This window comes from Boleophthalmus pectinirostris, unplaced genomic scaffold, assembly GCF_026225935.1.
Source record: "Boleophthalmus pectinirostris isolate CB_2022bp ecotype Guang Dong unplaced genomic scaffold, ASM2622593v1 HiC_scaffold_19, whole genome shotgun sequence".
Lineage (NCBI taxonomy): Eukaryota > Metazoa > Chordata > Actinopteri > Gobiiformes > Gobiidae > Boleophthalmus > Boleophthalmus pectinirostris.
In genome coordinates, this window is record NW_026571140.1 from 12,224,920 (window position 1) to 12,247,895 (window position 22,976).

Sequence of the window (22,976 nt, forward strand, 5' to 3'; positions counted from 1 at the left end):
ATAGTTATAGTTATAGTTTTTGGGGTCAATATTGTATGTACAATTTCTTTGGAAAAACTTTACTTGGAAATGTGTTGTTATTTTTTGGCAATATAATACAATTTGAGCTGTAGAAGACTGAATTAATAACTTTTATGACTCATTACAGACGGAAAATAATAAAGTGTTTCATTGTGTTTATTTATTACAGCTCATGTTTTTAGGGGGGGGTTTGTACATTTTAGAATAGTTTTTGGGGTTCAGGATGTGAATCTTTTCAAAGTGCCGATCAAAAGACTGGCTCTTTTACTATGTATTTGTATTACAGATGTGAGCACTCATTTTACTACAAACTAATCACAGAGAGAAATGATGATGGTAAAAATTTGGTTAAAATGGTTCAAACTGAGAATGGGAGCATTTTTAAATGATGCATAATCTAAATAAAGCTAAATTTAAAAAAACAATTGTTATATTATATAACATATAATTTAATAATAATAATAATTGTTTTAAAAATAATTTAAAAACAAATTCTTATTACAGTGCCAGATACGTTTAGTTTGTGCACAAAGCTCTTGTGTTGCCTAATCTGCTTTGGCTGATTTTTGTGCTGATTCAGCTTTAATTATAAAAATTTGAAAGAAAGAGTTGATTCTTCAAAAAAATTAGATCTGGTTCCAACCATTCACATTAAGAAACCATTCAAAAGAGCCAACCCATCACACCCATCACATGAATATACTCGACATTTGATTATAATCAGATTTATTTTTTTTTTTTTGGCATTATGAGACTATTGAAATGACATGTAAACAGCAAAATCATCGAATTTCTTTCTGATCATGGTTCCTCTTGGCCTGATTCATCAGCCGGTTTCACTTTGTAGAAACCATCTGACCTCACAGTGTTAGAATTCGTTTGCTTGACGGTAGACGGGTACTTTTTTAATTTAACCAATCACTGCTATTTGGTCGTGATGTATGTAATGCGCCGCTAACAAGGCTAACTGGTACATTAAGCTTTTCCCAAATCCCGTAGGAAGAAGGGCAATAACGTCTTTCCCCTTGATAAGATTCACCAAACATTCTCTTTGTTCTGGCTTTAAATCCTTGATCTCGAGAATCACTGACAACACAGAATATATGACTCTTTGCTGATTGGCTGGTGCCTGAATTCGCACTTCTGGGCTTTTTGCGAATCGTCTAGAGTATTCCGAATCCTGACCTAGTCCCTGGAGAGAAATGAAACTGCAGGCACTAGGTGGCACCAGCCTGGCTAGGTCCCTCTGTCTACTCACATCAGTTTTTTGGTGCCTGTAAACATGATAAAAGAATTTGTATCTGTCCACGGTAATATTTTTGAATATGAAAAAAACAGATGTGTTTTTTGATCAGTGTATTGGAATCTTACTAATAAAAAACTGATAATATCTTCAACATTGATTTTACTATTATTTACATTCACATAACACAACATGGCGCAGGTTTTTCCGCATTTTTTGTCTTTGTACACATTTTACATGTTTATCCTCGCCTGACATTTGTAGCGATATTAAAAGAGAGGTAAATAAAGCAAGCGTGTTACCGCCGTCGAGGAAACAACCACTGGAAGTTATTAAATAAAAACACATCTAGAGCGTGCCCCTCTTTTCCTCATTTACATCTGGTGGGAAAAAATGAACAAAATCTGTATTTCATAAACGCATTTTAGGTGCAGACTTCACATTGCGGGATATTATCGGAGTGCTGGAGATCTGTGATGAGGTTCTTTTTTTGTTAAATAAGAGTATATTAGACCATTTATCAAGTCGAGGGGGAAGGATGATGTGTGGTGCGCTGGCATTCATCATGATTACAGTAGCATCAGTCCTGGTTTGTGTCCCGGGTCATGGTGCCTCTGCCTCGTCTCCGAATGCGTGGCTCTTAAGGAGAATCTCTTATGGCATATTTGACTGGGACATCACAAGGTCAATGTGTGGAATTTATTCAATAAGATGACCCAGATATGAAGTGTGGCAGCGGATTGTGTAACGGACAAGGTTGCGTTTTGGGTTCAGATGGAGCTATGTGCAGCTGTGAAATGCTTACAGACAATTTTGAATAGAGATTATGATTTCAAAATAGCTTCATCGTGTACAGTGTCAAAACTATGTAAAGTTGCGCTGTGTGACTTTTTGATTTGATTGGGGGTTCGTCGCTTTCTTGTTTCTACCGATATGTCATTACGCCGCCTGGAATGTTCCACAGTATGACATTGAACAGCTCTACTTTACTTTTATTCAATTACAGGTGGTTTTATAGCTCAAAAATACTGAGAAAAACAGGCATTCAGATTGAGCAGGGTCGCCTCTCCACTAGGGGTTTAACAATATCCAAGTCTCTCAATACAATATTCTCACGGTACGATATTTATTGTGATATTGTGGGAAAGCTCACGATATGGTGGAGAGGTTCCTGATTATGGATGTAAACAATATCCAAATCTCTTGGTACGATATTTTTATGATATATATCTCATGGTATTATATTTATTGCAATATTTTGTGGAGGCTAAAAAAAACTGTTAATATGCTACTTTTTCCTCTTAAAATGCCTTGACAAGACTTAACCCAAAGAACTAAGACTTAAAAGTGCTTAGAACTGTTATAGTCGAGTTTCATTGTTGACAAAAGCGCGCGTTGCATGCTGGGAATTATTTTGGTCGGCGGCAAGAAACACTAATTCAACATGACAGACGGAGCGAGAAAGCACGTAAAGGGTATTGATCCCGGTTATTTATCCACTCTAACGGCAGAGGACCCAAGACCATTTGACCAGAAATTGGTCATAAGCATCGATGGACGACAAATCACCCTTTTCAACCCGTACAACAGGTGGACCAAACCAAATTTCTGGTCAGAATCGCCAACTACCTGGACAAATATTCATTTTGGCGATATCCACAATGACTTGGTGGAAACTCCATTCACAGCAGAAAAGATGAAAACCTCCAAGAGTCTCGATGCGTTGTTGAACTTGTTGGAGTCCACGGTTTGTTAGGATCTTCTACGTTTGCTCTGCGAATGTTTGAAAGCCGTTTAATTCGCCATTAGTGGTTCTTTTCACTCGAAATACGAAAAAGACATTTTCCTTTTTCCGTGCTTCTATTTGTGCATCCGATAATGCAGCAGGAATTTACCATTATCGGGGATGAATACATGAGGTTACGCACTGTGTTTGACCGCTATCGTGTTTCTTGCCTCCGACCAAAATATTTACCAGCATGCAACGAGGGCTTTTAATAACAATGACGTCAGCTGAAACTCGCCCATTTCTTCATGTATTCTACACTGAAATGAAGCGCAAAGGATCATGGTCTATGTAGTTCCCTCTGTCTTTTATTAGCTATTGCTGCGCCATAACTCTTAATTTAAGCAAAGAGACTTGTAATTCGATATACTGTGATGGTCCATGATATTATTGTGAGAATTTTGACGATACGATATCACAATATTTCGGTTATTGTTACATCTCTCTCCACAGATCTGTAATATTCCAGAAGCAAAGCATCTTCCAAAGTAATAACAGGCCAGACCCTCCACCAGAAAAGTTACAAAATGCACCTTGAATGTCTAAATCAATGTGCTGTAACAACTTTTTGCAGATGTCACCTCAGAAAATATTTGTCTTCTTACTTGTTCTTGTTCCCTTTTCAGGAGTTTGCTTCAATCTCAGTCCTCAAAATTGTATTATTTTCTCTGCATCATCTTTCCTCTAACCAAACACCCTATCCTGATTTCAGCCTCATCTTTGTATAAGTATTAATTTTTACTTTTAACTTAAAAGTGCACTACGTAACTTTTTGTTTTGGGGTCCTTTACCTGGTTGTTCCTATGGATGTGTCGTTGTTTGGTCTATAATGTTCCATAGTATGACATTGAACAGCTCTATCTTACATTTATCCAATTACAGGTGGTTTTATAGCTTAAAAAAATACCTTAAAAACAGGCATTGCAAGGCTACGTTTATATGATGATGGTCTGAACAGAAGACGCAAAAGTGGCATCAAATTTGCACTTTTTATTCTGCTTTTAGATGAGCGTTTTCGGGAGGAAATCTGTGTGCATACGGTGACGCAAAAGTGTGTGGAATTAGATGGTATGCATGTCAGGCGGCTAGGTGGTGATGGTAGTTGGTGATGTATGTGACGTAAACGCCTACACGACCTGAGCAGATCTGACCAGAGTTTTGCGGCAGTGTAGACGGAAACGCTGCGGCAGAGGAACTTTTCTACTCTGAAGGGTGGTTTCAGATTTTTGCATTTTTAAGCCACAAACAAGTCGTCACTGTCTAAACGAAAGGCACTTCCGATAAAATATGTTGTCGTTTTTACCTGCAAGCGTGTAAACAGGTCCTAACTGTCAGCAGTGTTGCCACTCCACAGATCTGACCTGTAACTCAGTCTGTGGTACTGTGAAAACATTACAGACAGAGCAATGGCATCTCCATGGAGGAAAGCATTTGACAGACCCTCCACCAGAAAAGATACACAATGTACCTTTAACTTAAAATGAGTCTAAACTTTACATGAAAGTAGAAAGAGTCTGCACAGGCAAAACAAGTCCAGGTTGTAATCATGTTGTGTAATATTGTATTATTTATTTTGCATCTCATGAAAAGGTATAAGGAAGCTGTAATGAATCGTATGATGATAACTTCAGTTCTAATCTTTTTTTTTTTTTTTTTTCTGAAATCTGTTGTGGGTCTTGGCATTGAAAAGCACATGCTGAGGTTAAAGAAAGATTCAAGCATATTGTCCAACAGTCACCTTTGCAAGTTCACAAGTGTCTTTCTTTCTTGTTCTGAATAGCTTTGCGTACTCCTTTATATCTGAATGATTGGACTTCTTCTCCAGTTTTATCTGACATGAAATTATCTAAATTGCGTCAAATGATGTCTAATACAGGTTATACACGGGGTTTATTAGGACATGACCTGTTCTGGTCTCAGACAAAAGTACACCAGGTACTTGTCCTCAAGGTGATGTCTTATAATGTGAAAAAGAGAACTATATAATAAATTGTTTGACTGACTGACTGATTGCATTTATATAGCACCTTTCAAGATACCCAAAGCGCTTTACAGTTCATTATTCAGTCACTCCACACTCAGTGGTGGTAAGCTACTACTGTAGTCACAGCTGCACTGGGGCAGACTGACTGTTTGCAGTAGTCCACATTTATTCTTCACTTGCCTTGACTTGCATTCACCGCAAAGAGCCATCACCGTAAAGCTAACAACAACTAGCATTTTAAGCGCACACTTCCTGATTCTCGACTTGTTTTGACCTCGAGAGCTGCTTATAAAAGACATCTGTACTGGTGAAAGACAGTTTGCTCAAAATCATCGGTTAAAGGTCCCTTAAATTGACCGCACACTTTTGACAGCCTCCAATGACAGTAGCAATTTTCAGTGTCCAAAATGCACAAAGTACATTATCTGATTGTGTTTTATAGCTCTCTCTTGCCTGACCTGCTTACATAACGTCTCCTCTTCAGTGCCAGCACTTTTCACTTGCACATTTTCATTTGTTTCCAAAAGCACTTTCACTTTTATTCCATCTCTCCATCATCGCCCTCTGCCTCTCTGCGCGCCCTGCTTTTGTTGCTGAGAGACACTTATGCAGCCATAGATTCTAAACATAAAATATAAAGATCAGGCCTTTGAAATGGGTTGAATACAAGTTGCCAGGATCTATCCATTTGCCCGCCACTCGTACCCTATGGGCTCTATTGCACTTGGCTTTTAATGGGAGTCTTCAATCTGCAGGGAGGGCCGAGGAGTGAGGGAGGGGTGTGGGGAGGGCATATTGACAAAAATGCGTATCTCAAGTGTTTTTCAAAATGAAGCCTACCTTTTTTTTTCAAAGAGATGCTATTGCTTCGACTGAAATGTCTCAGAGCACAGTCTTAAATCTTTCTATCTTCATGGAGACCGAGCCAGGTTACAGGTCAGGTCTGTGGAGAAGCGACCCCGCTCACAGTCACAATACAGTTTTTTCTAGGTAGTTTTGAGCTACACCAAAATTAGAATAATATTTAAAAAGCTCAATATGTTTTTTCTCTCATTTCAGAAAGTGAAATCTTTATATTTTATACATTCATAGTCACACAGTGAATCTTTCAAGCCTTTGTTTCTTGACATTTTGATGATTATGACTTACAGATAATAAAAAAATTACATTCACAGTTAAAAGTACTAGAGTTAAACCATAGTATGTACCTTTTAATGTCAGACTCTTTTTTTCACTTTGGATGTTAATCTAGAATATTGCTCTGTATTTCTTATACCGACGGAGATCAGTCTTATTTTTATTGGTCATCTATCATGTACAAAAAAATATTGTTTTCCACACAGATTAACACAGTTTAGTGCTTTGATCACTGATACCGGAGAAATCCACGATAGTTTTTAGTGCATTGTGATTGCATGTGTTTGATTGGCTAATTCACCTGTCAATCACTGCCACACCTTTGTTAAAGGTGTAGGTGCCTGGAATGTTCCACAGTATGGCATCATTTTTAATGGTGGCATCACTGTGCTAAGTTACATGTCATATCTGTGGAGAGGCGAGTACACTGACAGCATTAATCCATGTTTTTGAGTAAATGTAAGATGAATGTTTAATGCCATACTAGGTCACTTCAGGAAAAACAATGACATCTCCATGGAGACAAGCAGGCGCCCTTTAACAGAAAAGTTAAACAGTGCAGCTTTAAGTATTGAAGTATGTATTCTGGATCTATTATTGCACTGAAATACATGTGATGTCACTTAGACAAAGTTGGACCTTTCATTAGATGTTTTTAGATTTGTTTTTTTTAATCAACATCAGAACTGCTCCACATCATAATTATTTAGACTTAAAAGTGACATTATGGTATTGAATTGGTAACATGTATTTTGAATTGTGAACATGTATCGTGACTTAGTAGTGCAATTTGAAATATTTGTTTTGCAACAAGATGACATTCTCAGTCCAACGGGGACCTGTCCTTTTGGCCAATTTCAAATCTCGACTAGTAAAAAACAGACTCAAGTGACCATTAGTACTGCTTCATTCAACAGTTTTACTTATTTTAGAGCACTTTTCACAGAAAAAAAAAAAAATCACAGAGCAATTCAAGTGCAGTAGTGAAAGTCAACACTGAAAATTTGCTGTAGAGAAAAAGATAAAAACCTTCAAAGTGCAGAAAATGTAATCTTTGGTATCCCACTATTAAAAGATTACACTGCAATGTTTTAAAGTTTCCTTTCATATTTAATATACAGTTTTCTGATCGATGTTATAATATAGTTTCCTCGTCAAAAACATACCTGGAGTGTTTTGTTTCATTCACACATGTTTAACACAAAAACCCTTAGGCTGAGCTTGTCTCTCAAAACTGAAAACTCTCTGTTGAATGTGTGAATGTGAATGTGGCAATACAGGAAGTGCTCCACTGTGTTCTTAAACTCCATACACCTTCACTAGAATCATTTGGATCATTTTAGCCCTGGAATTGCCAATCGCTACTGAACAAAAGGTAAACGGTAGCTGTTAACTTGAAAACTACAGCTTCATGACATCACAAGGCGGAACAGAGCATTTTGAGCTTTAGAGATGTAAACAGAATGAAACAACACAACTCCAGGTATGTTTTTGACGAGGTAACAACATTCTAACGCTGCTTAAAGCTCACAATAGTCAATTTTGCGTAACATAAGACCGTTAATCAACATCGCTTTTTATTAGCGATCTTATTTTGTGTATATGCTTAAAACGACACATAATCGAGTAGCTATTATGGATTATTGATCACCCACCTCTGTGAGAGAGTGTCTTGCAACCTGACAATAGCAAGTGTTCAAATATTGCATTGCAGCTTACTTAAAGATGCATTGTGTAACTTTTCTGGGCCCGCCAAATGTTTATTTTTTTATTTTTGTTTTTCTCAGGAGATGTTATTGCTTTGTCTGGAATGTTTCACGGAGACCAAACCAGACCAAGTTACAGGTTAGATCTGTGGAGAGGCAACCCCGCTCAGTCAAAATCAGGTATTCTGAGCTTTTGAGCTGTAAAACTAGCCTGATTCATGAGCCGGTTTCACTTTGTGGAAACTGTCTGACCTCGTAGCATAAGGATTCATTCGCTCGATAGTAGGCGGGTACTTTTTTAAAAATTTAACCAATCGCTGCTATTTGGTCGTGACGTATGTAATGTAATGCACCACTAATGGGGCTAACTGGTATATTAACCTTTTCCCAAATCCCGTAGAAAGAAGGGCAATAATGTTTTTCCCCTTGATAAAATTCACCAAACATTCTCTTTGTTCAGGCTTTAAATCCTCGATCTCAGGAATCGTTGCCAACACAGAATATATGGCTCTTCTCTGATTGGCTGGTGCCCGGACTCGCACTTCCGGAGTTCTTGTAAACTGTTTAGTGCATTCTGATTCCTGGCTACTATAAAACCACCTGCAATTTAATAAATGTAAGCCATACCTTTTTAATGTCATACTGTGGAACATTCAAGACAGCGATGGCAAATCCATAGAAACAAGCAAGTGATGGACGCCCGGCAAAAAAGTTACACAGTGCACTTTTAGCGTCTCCCGTCCTTCAAGAAAGACTATGCTCCCAACACGTACCCATCTGACAGACAACCGCAAAGTCGTGGAGGGGAAACTTATTTACCAAAGCGTATGTACGTGAATGAGCATTCCGAAGAGATGCAAGCGCCAGGAGAAAGATGGTTAGCCGTCATGGGGCAAAAATGACTTCCTGGTTTGATGAAAAGGGTTTGCACTTGTGTGGAGGAGAAGGGAGGATTTGAAATTGTCTCGCAGTGATTGTGATTGCCAAGCGCACGGCCCGGCCATTATATCACTGAATCTTTGTTAAGCAGCCCCTGAGAGCGGCTGACAGCATAATTAATCTTACCATATGAACAAAGGGACCCACTCAATAGTACTGAGCACGCTTATTAAAAAAATACTAAACACAAGCACGGCCCCCTCTACTCACGGTCACACCCGGTTTGAAAAAAGTGGCAGAATTCTAGTGGTATGTCTAGGGATGTCCAATATCAAATTTTTGTTTACTGTCAGAAGAGCATTGTCATTTTGTGGTTTTTTTCACCGTTAAATGTGGCAACACTAACTTAGATTTAGACAAATTTATTGATCCACAAGGGAAAGGAGTTGGACACAGTAGCTCACACAACACAATATAATATAATAACAAAGAGAAAAATATAAATGGTAATAATAAATTCTAAATAAGTAGAAAAAAATCACAATAGACTGGTGTCATATAAGGCATAACTATATAAATGTATATATACAGCTAAAGTAAAAAAATACAAAGATAGTAATATTAATACAAAATATTAGTTACACACAAGAGAAACTATTTTTGATTTCTGACGTCAGATTATAAAATTGTCACACAATCTACAAAATCTGATGAGTAATTTGATTGGCCATGATCAGACAGAAATCAGATTATTCAACTCCAGAAATCAGACACTAATCAGACATCTTTGTTAGTATATGTGACCAGCTAATAAAATCAAATCTTCTGACTAATAAAACTTAAATTATTGTGACATAAAAAGTCAATGAAATGGTAACATTTTATAATAACCACACTTACTAAAGCATGAAGAAAGTAATACTTTACTGACACAAAAGACTATTCATAATGAAGCCTGAATCTTTTTTAAGAAAGATTCAGGCTTCATAACAATTTAATTCCCCAACCGTAAGTCCTGACCATAACCCCTTAGTTAAGTAGTTAAAGGGACAGTCCTGAATTTTGGACATAGGACCTCATTTCCTAGTGAGCCAGAGTGTTGGAGACGTGTGGAGACACTTTTTAAAATATTCCATCCAGTCCTTGTATTTGCAGAGGTCGCTGGTGCTAGGCTAGTGCATGTCAATGGCCATAGTTAGCCTGTCACTAAAAACAGTCTTACCCACTCCACAAAACAAACCTGATTAGCATAACATCGCATCGTTGCATGTTGAGGGACTATATTCTCAGCAGAAGCAAAATTTTACTTTACCAGTAAGATAGTTGCTAGGTGATATCAGTCTGCTGCTGCCGAGCCTTCTATCAGGAAGTACAACTCGCTGCTGCTGCTGCTCAGACTTAAATAATTCAAATACAAGGTTGGTTTTATTTATAAAAAATATTCTATCTACACAGACATTTACATCAACAGTCTGGTGTAATAATAGATTTGTTTCAGGTGTTTTGTGGAGTGGGTAAAACCGTTTTTAGTGTCAGGCTAACTATGGCCATTGACATGCACTAGCTTAGCACCAGAGACTTCTGAAAATACAAGGACTGGATGGAATATTTAAAAAAAGTAAAAAAAGTGTCTCCACACATTCATCACTAGGAAATGAGGTCCCATGTCCAAAATTCCAAACTATCCCTTTAAAGTTAAGTAGGGGGTGGTAGAATGGTTGTCCACTGATCTGAAGAGTCAGATCCTGCTCTCGACATCAACATCGTTGGCTGAGTGGTCAGATCCACTGACCCACAGGTTGGCAGCACAATTTCAGCTCCCACGGATGAATGCTGCCGTTGTGTCCTTGGGCAAGACACTGAACCCACTTTACCCAGTGTCTGCGTACACTGGTGTGTGAGTGTGAGTGTGAATGGGTGAGTGGTTCCTTGTTGTAAAGCTCTTTGAGTGCTTTGAAGGTGGAAATGCGCTGTTTAAAAATGTGACCTATTTATACTGCAAAAAAGCCTGGCCAAAATTTAAGATATAAACACTTAAATCTATCAGAAAATGTCTTAAAAGTGGTGAAATTATCTGTCCATGCAGCAGAATAATTTTACTTGACAAGTTATCTTAAAACAAACTACATCTAGACTAGAATTAAGCAGTCTCAGTCTCTTATAATAAATCTGAAAACAAGATGAATAATCTGATATAAGTTTTAAAATCTTGGCCAGATCAGAGAAATTTGCAGTGTACCATTTACCATTAAACGTCTAACTGAAATGTAGTTATTATAAAGTTTCCAAATAAATTCATTAAAAAAATCTTGCAATTATATTTTTCGATTTTGATATTCTATTGTGACCTAAATAATCATGACCCATGACCTGATAAGTGGAAGATGAACAGATGGATTGACAAATAGTATTGACACCTCTACTAACACCATATCATTTGTACATGCATTTATTTTTATTTAGGCTTTAATATGAGCAAGTTTCCAGGGGCGGAGGTTGACTTGAGGTGGGGGCAGAGACTGGTGTGGCAGAATGATGGATCATTCTGTGCGACAGTCAGCAATATTAAACAATAATAGTGTTTGTGTGATACCGGCGACTAAATAGTTTTAATTAGAATTTTTAGATTAGCCCAGTCTTTTTCCTCCTCTCCTCATGTGAATATTCAACAGCAGGAGGGGAGATAATATGAAGGACCGTTGCTGGCATAAGCACGCGACACAACAGCGCACACAGGGAGATCTTTTATCTTCTGCTAATCTTTCCAATAAAGATGAATGGATGTCAAGGCTTATTTTAAGGACCTTTTATTGCCGGTATGAATGTTGCTGTGATGTTCAAAATTGTCCAACTTAAAACTGCAAGGTTGATTATTTGCAGTGATCAAAATATATTTAACCCTTCCAGCCCGATGGTATTGTATACGATACCTGGGAATATGTTTCATATAACCGTGCACATACTGCACTTTCCAACCATAAAACACAGAAACTTACTTCCTTTGAAAAGCTGAGAAAAGCGGCTTTACGAGTATATTTCCGGCATTATCCTACGTCACCTGCAAGCTGTATGATGACGCAGGGAAAACGAGTGTCCAATAGGAAATTAGTTTTCTGTCAACGCATGCGCTCCATCTATTTTCATTGGCCCAAACTTTGCCAAAAAGTGTAGTGAGTCAAAATGGTCAACTGCTCTAAGCGTCTGTGTTCATAACAACTGAAAAAAATGCTCTTAGGCTACGTTCAGACTGCAGCCCGAAGTGACCCAAATCTGATTTTTTGGCCCCTATGTGACCTGTATCTGATCTTTTAATGACAGTCTGAACGACACAGATCCGATTTTTTCAAATGCGACCCAGGCCACTTGGATATGTGGTCCTGAAACCAATACATATCTGATCTTTTGACATGCGACTTCAGTCTGAACAGCCAAAGCGCATCCATTGGACCTACACGTTATCAACAAGCCAGTAACGTCACTATTCTGCGCTGAAGTAGGTGAAAATTGTTAATGAACTCCGTGTCACTGAAGCAAAGCACATCACCATTCACCACTCCTGGCTACGTCTGCGCATCCACACTTCCCTTCACGTTGCTCGTCCCACAAAATGCCACGCCACCTCGTCCTTCTCCTTCTCATCTCCTCCTTAAAACAAGAGTTGTTCACTGGAGAGAAACTTTAAAATCCCCCAGGTGCTCAATGCTCGTGTCCATGTTTGGACAACTTCCATGAACACAGAGCACGCTCGCTGCGGTTGACGTCATCGTGTCCTCCAGTGCACATGCGGGACACTTTCGGGCCGTTTAATGTTCACACTGTAGTTCACATACAAGTCGCATTTAATGGGAAATGTGAACGACAAAAAAATCGAAATTGAGCATTAAGCCCTGCAGTCTGAACGTGGCCTAAGTGCAGTTATTTCAAAAATAAATAGCAAATTACATATCTTGGTAAATGGTCACATTTTTCCACCTTCAAGGCACTCAAAGCGCTTTACAACAAGGAACCACTCACCCATTCACACATACATTCACACACAGACACTGTGGGATTAAGTGTCTTGCCCAAGGACACAACAGCAGCATTCATCTGTGGGAGTTGGAATCACACCAGCCAACCTGTGGGTCAGTGGATCTGACCGCTCAACCTGAGATGTTTATGTCAAGAGCTGGAATCGAACCACCAACCTTCAGATCAGTGGGCGAATGCTCTACCAACTGAGCTACTGCCGCTACTGGTTTGCTATTTTTATTTTGATTTTTATTACTTCAGTCAAAATGCACAAGTGCAAATGTAATAAACACCATGGAAATGCAGGAAGTAATGTGGCTCTGTGCCCTGAACCTGATATGAGTGGTAAAGTATCCAAAGTAATGCTGCAGTTGCACTTTTTTTGTGTTTTGAGAGCAATAAGGATATTTTTAGTTTACCTAGACTTGATATTTAGCAATTTTGTACGTAAGGCCCTAAATTAAGCATTTTTTATTTCTAAAAAGTTGTTTATACTTATTTGCTGTGTGTTTTGTATGAAGAATTGTGAAATTAATTTTCTTTTTTTTCCTTTTTTTTTTTCTGTATTTCTGGTCCTATAGCTTTTATTACAGCCATATGGCACAACTACATCATGCAGATTGTGAAATAACAGGTTGTACTGAAGGGAAAAGGATGTATAACACTTCATTAGGGAGTAAAAGGGGGAGTTTTAATAGCAAAATTAAGAAAAAAATCCAGGCGAAGGACAAATGTACTGAAATTGTCCTTAGGTCTGGAAAGGTTAAGGTTCTGAACAAACTGAAAAAACTAACCAGGCTTGAATTCCACAGTCTTGACTCTTATTTAGTGTGAAGGAGGTAAATATTCATGTTTATTTATCTTTATGGAGTATGGGTTTAACTTTGTATTTCCACTGAAGAAGACTGGTGATGTGCGGCTTCCAGAAAGTTATGTACTGTGCTAACTTATTCATTTTCATAATAGTTGTTCCGGCTGAAAAAAGGAAATTCATACTCTGGAACATTCTCCATAGACATTGATATATATACTTGATATTGTGGAACATTTTATCCAAAGCTTTACAGTTTTAGTGGCAACAAGCAGGTGGAGGCCTTACTTCAGATCATTTACGAGTAAGCGTTGTGGAGATGCAAGCCTCTTCACAATAAAAATGCAAGGCTTTTTAGTGCAATAAAACCATCCATTCTTAGTCTGTTTTAGCTGAAAAGTTGTGCGATGGGACTTTAAATAAAACCCTTAAATTATCAAACATTCATAGAGCTACTGAGCACTTTTCCAGTCTGAACTTTAGTAGAGTTGGAGTCTCCATGGAGCAAATGCCAGTGGAGTCAGGTCCTCTCCAAAATAACAATCATCCCTGTGCATATGATCCATCCGCGGCACAGAATTACATCTTCGCTCAAGAAGGTCAAAACTTTGCTTTAACCAAATACGAGTTGAGCTCTTTCTCTCACTTTTTTCTCTCCTTTTTGTAAAATGTCAAGTTTTGTAATATGTCAAGAGGAACAGAATTCTCAATCCAATTAATAGTTGAGATGACTGCAGCCGAGAGAGCGCCTGCCAAATCCATGTGAAACTGGAGGAACACTTTTTTTCAGCTCTGAACTTAGATTAAAAAATATATTTAAGAAACTAGTTAACTTATTACTAATAACTGTAAAAGAGTTAAACTGTCATATTGAAAGCTGGACTCTGACACTTTTTTGACGGTTGTCCAACACATGCTTGGGCTGATGCAGAAATTCTCGCTTTGTATATGAAATGTTCGACAATGTGGCCTCTCGTATGATCTTATCTGTAAGTTATAAATGTCAGTTGATGGCGAGACTTTCTGTTTAATACCATGCGGTGGAATATTCCAAGTTATATTATAACTTAAATAAGAATATAATTACAGTTTCATAGTGACAAGGTTGTTTTTTAACCAAACAAAACTGAACGCATTAATCAGCTCTGTATAATAAGGCTTTTAAATGGAAAGTGAATTTGCTATTGTGTCCCTGATGCACTGTGGGTTGAATGTACGATGTCTGTTTTTCTTTTTCTTTTATTTATAGATTGTGCACGACCAGAGATGTGCGAACTGAATTACCCTTTGGGATTAATAAAGTTGTTGATTGATTGATTGATTGATAACTACACTTAGTAAAGCATGAAGAAAGATATGTTTTAGTAACAGAAAAGACTCCATAATGAACAGTTTTTTAAGAAATATTCTGGCTTAATTCCCCAACCATAAGTCCTGACCATAACCCTTTCGTTAAGTAGTTAAAGGGACAGTCCAGAATTTTATGAATGTATAAATGCAAGGGTATATTGAAAGCTGGACTCTGACACTTTTTTGACGGTTGTCCACCACCTGCTTGGCCTGATGCAGAAATTCTTGCTTTGTATATGGAATGTTTGACAATATAGCCTCTTGTATAATCTTATCTGTAAGTTATAGATGTCACCTGATGGCGAGACTTCAGCAATATGAACTGTAAATATGTAAATACTATGTGGATGTGGTGACTGAGACTGAATGGGACTAGTTTTACTTATTGATGAATGATTGCATCAGTATACATTTGTATTATATTGACATGTGCACCATTTCTGACATCAACCTGTCCAGGGACTAAAGGTGGAAATGAGCAATTTTGCTATAACCTCGTACAAGAATATGACTTCTATGTGTAGCTCAATGTTTTTATGTGCATTGTCCCTGGTAAAAAAAAATAAACAAAAAATAAAAACAAGCAAATCAACCCAGCATTTTTAAGAGTCACGGGACATATGTATGGCAAACTTTAGTACACAAGTTGTCTCCTCTCGTTTTCAGAGGCTTGCTACAGTGAGACGTTCACATCTGGGGTAGAAAAGGTTTCATAGGTTGTCATCTGGACAATGTTCGTATCGTAATCGTAACATTTCAGCTACCCTCCGGTTCAGAACAATGGCACAGCAAGAAACTCATAAAGGTCCCGTTTCAACTCCTGCATGGCGCCTTTCAAGTTCTCCCTGTGCCTTTCAACATTTCTTCTGGGTTCTCTGGATTTCCCTTGAAAATGAGACTCCAGCTCTGGTTACATACAACAGGAGCCAGAATCATACCATCATTTCAAGAATATTGTCCGGATGAAAACCTTTGAAGCCTCTCAATTTCTGTAGATTTATCTGCTGTTATTGCATTTTACAGTTTCATCTTTTCTAGTTTGGGACTGGGATTCTAGTTACCCCCCTTGAGGTTTAAGAGAAAACAAAAAATCAGAAATGAATACCAGTCATGCTACTTATCTTTATGTTCACAGCTTATTTTTTATTTATTATTCTGCATGTATTCAGTCGCCCCTTAACCATCCTTAATATGAACTTGGCTCGGGCTAAGAGTGGGGTGGAGACATGTAATTTAGCTGAAACGGGTCATCCACTCCCACACACAGCAGCCTAGATCAGCTCTGCAACCCCAAAATCACTAATATATTCCCAGTAGCTACTTTTGAATATTAATAATTATATCAATTATTAATATCGCCTTTGGCATGGCAAGATATACTAGTTTTAATTAGCGTAGTGTACTCTTTCACAATTAAAAAATAATTGATGTCCGTACATGTGGGCGTTTTGCTGTGATGCTCTTTTCTCGCCCCAGTCAACAGCAAAGGCCAGTTGCATCTTTTGGTTTGTCCAAGCGATGCACACCCGGAGCCATCAAGCCCCATTCGGAGGGATCGCAACATCAAAACAGCATAATGAGACAGATCTAGAGCTATAGACGAACGGAGAAACTATAAAGGAGAGAAGGGACGCAGATGAGAAGCGTACAATTCTGTTTATTCCGCACACAACTCGGATGCCATGTTGGGAAGGGCAGTCAACTCAAACTGATTATTGTTGTTAGCATTAGAGGATTCATAATGTAGGATTTTGTTGGGTTGAAATCTCGAACGAATGCGAGGTTGAATAAGATTACAAACGGTCAACACTCGCACACACATAACATACAAATTGAGTTGTCTGTGTAATCCTTCAGTTTTCCAGGTAGGAACCACATCAAAAAGAAAATTTAAATTCCATCCGCTGGACTCAAGTTTTTCGAGTGAAGACGTTTCGCAGCTCTTCCAAGCGGCTTCTTCAGACCCAGTTTAGTCCTGGTTACAGATAAATGCACTCATAGTAATTAAAGACAATTCAGGTTCCATCAAGAAGACTTTTTTTTTTCAATTCAAAGATAACTTCTGGTTTGTTAGCAGAATACTGAATACATTAAATGCCTCCTCCTTAGAACATTCACAAAAAAATAATTACTGCTCCACCGATACTGAAATACAAAAAAATTTGCTGGATCAGATATCGACTTCCAAATATCAGTTCAGTCGATATCCTGGTTGGATATATGAATCAATGTGATAAAACTATTTACTGGTCATATTTGGCTCAGAAAGTCTCCGAATGGCTGAACTTTTATTTAAACGCAGTTGTTTTGTAGGGACGTAACAACAACCGAAATATTGTGATATTGCATCGTCAAAAGTCTCACAATATATCGAATCACAAGTTCCTTTGCTTAAATGCATAGTTTTATAGTAGCAACAGCTTATGAACATAGGGAACTACATATCCCATGATTCATTTCAGCTCAGACGAAATGAAGAAATATGTTTTATACTTGAATTTTACTTGAATTCTTATGACGGAAATAATTCACACCAAGATCTTGTCAAGGCATTTTAAAAGCAATAATCTCTCATCTACAATTATATTAGCCTCTTTAAAATATCACAATAAATATCGTACTGTGAGATGTATATCGTGATAATATCGTACCGTGAGATTTGGATATCGTTACATCCCTGTTGTTTTGTACTTATTTTAGAGATAAATAACCGCTACATAACAATTTGGATAAGTTTTGTCTTGTAATTTTTGTTCAAAGGAAATAGATGCTGTTTTAAGAATCGGTTGATATCGGCATCGGCAGATACTAAAACCTAATGTATCGGAATTAGTATCGGAACAAAAGCTGACTTGGTGCATCCCTAATAATAAATATGTTTAGTTATTATAAGTTTGTCAAGGAACCACACCGCGTTCACAGATCTTGTCTCCGTTTATTCAAACTGGTTCCCCTATACCACGCTGTCCCTTTTGTGCTCCACTTTTACTGCTCTTCTTTCTCAATTCTTCTGTCATTTAGGCATGATTCCCCCCAATTGTAATTTCTATTCTCTGCTGTAATGTGTTTGTAATTAGGTCTCACTATTAAAGTTTAATTCAGCATAAACTGTACACAAACATTTTCTATTTTAATTTTATATTTCACTTTCCATAGTGTAGTTAGCCATCTTGAATCGTAGATATAGCAGGATGGCTCTTTAGTGCAGAGGTGGAGTTCTTGTTTCCTATATTTGACCTTTTAAAGTCTGATGGGGCGCCTGCTTAGCCCTGAAGTGTGCATTTGTCTGCGATCGTCTGAGCCGGCGTTGAGGCTGTATGTATGGTGCACGTGGTGAAGTGCCAGATGGAAGTGTGAGAAGCAAGAAATCTGCTCCTGTCCATGTCAGTTCTGCTCCACGGAGCTCTGATAACGGAATAATAATCCTCTTCATCTGACGGCTGCTCCCTCTCCTGCCTTCTGCACCTTCTGATTGTCTCCTAAGGCTCTCTTCCATCCACTGATTTCATTTGCACCAGATCGTGTGTGAGATCCGCTGCTCTGGTATATGGAAGTGATGCAGCTAATTATCCATTGACACGAGTGTCAAGACAGTGTCCAAGATGTCACCTCTGCTGAGACTGGTGAAGTTCAAAGTTCAGGGTTTTCACGGTGTGCGATTAAAGGCTGACAGTAGCACGTTCACAGATGTTCTTGTGGATTATTTCCTGTTCCCGTAACAGCTGTTCAAAATGGTGACAATCTGGCATTTGACTGGCAGCTGTAATAGTCTAACATGGCTAACACCAGAATGACATGTGAAGCACTCTACACATTTTTCAGAGAAGTGCACAGGCATCACAAATGCAAAATGCTTCACTCAGAAGTATTTTCAAAAACAAAATTGTCTGTATTTTCCTCTGTAAAATCCTCACTAAGTACATCCATCAGTGTGGCCATATTTGTTTGGTTCATTTGGGCACTTCATCTTTGGTTTCCAACCAAACAACACTGCTGCCCATTGATTGGTCTGAACCACTGGTGGCCTAGGCTCGATCACAACAAGGGGATCTGGGCCAGATTTACCTCAGTTTGTGAAGTCATAAATATTGCAAGAATTCATCTTGTGGGCCAAATTCTTAATAGCCAGACTTTGCATATTATGGCCATCAAATTCACAGACAGAGTAGGTAGGTTAAAGTAAAGTTATCCTTCTATGTCTAAGGGGTATCCCATCCAGTGCAATGCATGTTGATTTGTCTCAGAAATGTCTGTTAACTAAATCTACTAAAGCAGCTTCCAATTCCACATCAACTGTATGAATATACAGGTATGGTGAGCAGAACCTGTATCGGGCTATGTATCGTAGCTATGATGTGAGCGAGAGCCCTCGGGACAAAAGTGTTCCTCCCTTGTGTCCTCCAGCCTAGGCATCAGAGCCCTCATGGAGCCAGGGGAATTCTGGAGACACAATAGGAAAGCTTCACTCTTAACCCACACTGCTGTTCCAGTCAGTGATGTGTCACTTTTTGACAAAGACAATGTAATATTTTTTTTATTTATTTATACCTTATATACTTCATAAAGAATGTATCACAAATGGCAGTGTGAACCGTTCCCAGCTTCATCTGCAAGTCCTGACACAATTCCCCACTAAGCGCCATGTGCCCATCATCTATAAATCCCTGTTAATACAGTCCTATTAGGCAAAGTGAAAAGTGAATATTGAGTAAAGGCAGAAGAAATCCAGCCCTGGAGGATTTATGACACAGACTTGAATGGAGAGCGGAGAGAGGGCAGGCATGAAGAGAAAGAACCTCTCACACACTCCTCTAATGGCGTTGGCATGAGATTTGAAGGTTTAATATTGCATGCTGCCTGATTTTTCCCTTTTTGTGCAATTGACCAACATGACATGCCTAACTGTATAAATGGGCTGCTTTATGATGATAAGATCAGTGGCTAATAAGATATTTATGTGACATGCTGATGGATCCATCTCCTCCCTCACAGTCCTGCCAGCTTCACGCCTCGCCGAGCCGGTGAGGATCAAACGCAAATTCTCCAAATGGGGTCGTTAAATGGAGAGGAAATGTAATAAATTAATACTTTTTGAAGGAGCTAAAAAGGAAGGAGAGAAAACGGGAGGCAGGCAGACAAGTAAAAGAAGTTTTTAGTCTTGACAAATAGCCCAAGTGACACTGTTTAAATATTTAGTCATTGTTATTCTTTCTTGGAATTGTCCACTTCCCTGTGACAGTTTTTCCGAGTATTTGCATATGGATCAAAGATGTTAAACATATTCATATTTTTTATAGGCTATAGTCCTCCAACTATAGGTACTCCTCACCAGGAAATGCTGGCATAACTCTTAAGCTAAATACTACACACCATGAACCAAGCTCAAGACTGGGGAAGGTTTCCTGTGTGGTTGCTCCAGTTTTATTTAATGGTTATGATTCCATACATGACACTTTGGTTAAGGTTACACTTTATTATCCTTGTGGCAACATTTGTCCTTTGAATTTGACCCATCCTTCAATGCAGCTGGAGAAACCAGTCAGGAGCAGTGGGCTCCTCAGCGCCATGTCAAGAGACCCTTCTCCAAATCTTCAGCTACTCATGGTCAAGACTTCTATGTTTTTGATTGATGGTGGAAAATATTGTCAACACAAGACATTTGAAACCTGATAACACAAAACCTTAATACAGTATATTCTTGATATGGTCCAGGTTTAGATCTTGTAGTACAAATTTTAATTTCAGACATATGGTCAAAGTCTCCATTTTGGAAATTACAAGATGAACACTATGAACCTGCAGTAAAAGGTCCCTGAGTATTAACATGCTGCCCAGAGTTTGTAGCAGATATTGCCTTCCAATAGGCTCTATTTACGTTTCCGTCACAAACCAGGAAGACGTCTTGAAAGATGCGATGACAACTTCCGGTGTACTGACACTGGACTCACCGACCGACTGTGATAAGACCCACTGAAGTAAATGTGATCAGAGGTAAAATGAAGACTGCATATGTATGTGCTGTTTGGAGTCGTCTTGAATTTGGCGCCTTCATCTCTTCTGATCACATGTGCCCAATGCGCTCGGACTTGTGCGTCAGTGTGGAGATGATGAAAACTGAGGTATGGTTGTAATTGTTGTTTAGGCGAACATAATGGAACGCTGCAATAACATGTAGATGATGAAAACTTGGCCTGGGAAATTGTAATCGCATCTTCCCAAACGTCTTCCTGGTTTGTGACGTAAGCGTGAATAGAGCCTATTGTGTGACTTTGCAAAAAAAGACAAAATAGCTGTTCAATTAGACAAAAGAAATGGAACATAGACAAAGTGTTTTTTGACAGATAAGTCTTACTATCTGCGTAGCAAAACTAGAGCTGAGGAGATGGACAAGAAATGCAGCATTACATAAATATTACAACTGAAAAGAGCACTACTGAATGTATGTCTTTCAATATTGCAATATTTTAAAAAGCACGTACAAGTATGTTAAGCATTAGTCAATTTAAACACATTCTACTGTAAAGATATGCAGCCTAACCTAGTCTACCCCGATGCGAACACTGCAGACATGGACTCACACAAATGTAAGATCATTTCCATCAAGTGAAGGGTTCCTGAACAGACTTTGACAACTGTGTACACAATCTGAAACGCTGCTACATTCCGCCGTACCTACCTACCGTATATGCCGGTATACAAACATCCTCTGGAGTGGAGCTATCCGGAGGGCCCAATTAGCCAGCGACATGGAGAGACGCGCGCAGAGGAGTGCACTGTGACAGCCTGTGCTCTTTGTCAACTGCCATCCTCCATGTTTGACTAGGGGCCGCCTGTCTAGCTTCCGCCTGGCATTCCAAGCAACTCATATGACAAAGTGGAGACGCGGAGATGTGCGCTCGCTCCCGCGCACGCCCGTACACACGCGTTGGGTTTGCAGTGTCCGCGGTGGTGCTAATTAGCTTAATGCCTGTAATGAAGAGGTCTGACATGCCGACATCTCTGGAGTGACGGTTTTCGCAGCTAGCACAGTTCTGACCCTCTCGCCCACGCGTTTGCTCACACGTACTTACATGTGGCACTCATAGTATCATGTTTTGTAGCTAGGATTTGAATTTAGAATGTGTAGGTGAGATAGTAGTTCATTGTAACCCGGTATGCAATATGTTATGAATGTTACGACTTCATTCATGGTGACTGAAGATTGTTTCTAACAGACAATTAAACATAATATTTACAGAAATGCAAAGGGCAAGTTTCAGTCAAGTGGATGTTACAAGCAATTCATGATCTTCAAACGGGGTGACAGGCTGTTCAACGTAAAGATTCCCTTAGTCTTCTATTTCAATTAATCAACTGTTGTTTCTTGAGATTGTGCTTTGTGCAAAAGGCAAGACATATATAAGTTAAATGCCAAACTGTGGAACAATCCATTCCATCCACAAGCTGGTGGTTGACCCCACACTAGAAGTTACACAATGCACCGTTAATGTTAGCTGAAAAAACAAACCTGTGGGTCAGAGGTTCCAATAACCAAGATCTGTTACCCAATTTTGAAAAGTCAAGTTATTACTCAATCATAATTTATTATTAAATTCGGATAACCCTGTGTTTTGTCAATCATCATATCACTAGTCCAGTGAGGTTTGTTCAGTCTTCCAATAATTTGTTTTAAGGTTTGTTTTTCATTGGGACAGAGGAAAATGAATACCGTCACTGGATTAAAGAGGCAATCGAAATACTTCTACGTGCCCATAGGACTATAAACCAGGCTTTTTTACTCTCACACACCTGGGATAATGTCCTGAGGAAATCAGATTGCAGATGGCGCCGTCATCCTGCCTCCACTGGTAAGAAGACAGCGCCAAAACCTGTATAAATCATCTGACCGGACACGTTACAGCACATCACATGACCACTCTGAGGAAGACCGCTAGTGAGCAGTCGAAACTGTCATGAATGAAAACAAACTCTTGGTCTGAAAAAAGAACCTAATAACATATATCATCATATCACTGTTGCACTTTCTTCCTATGACCTCTTGTATATAG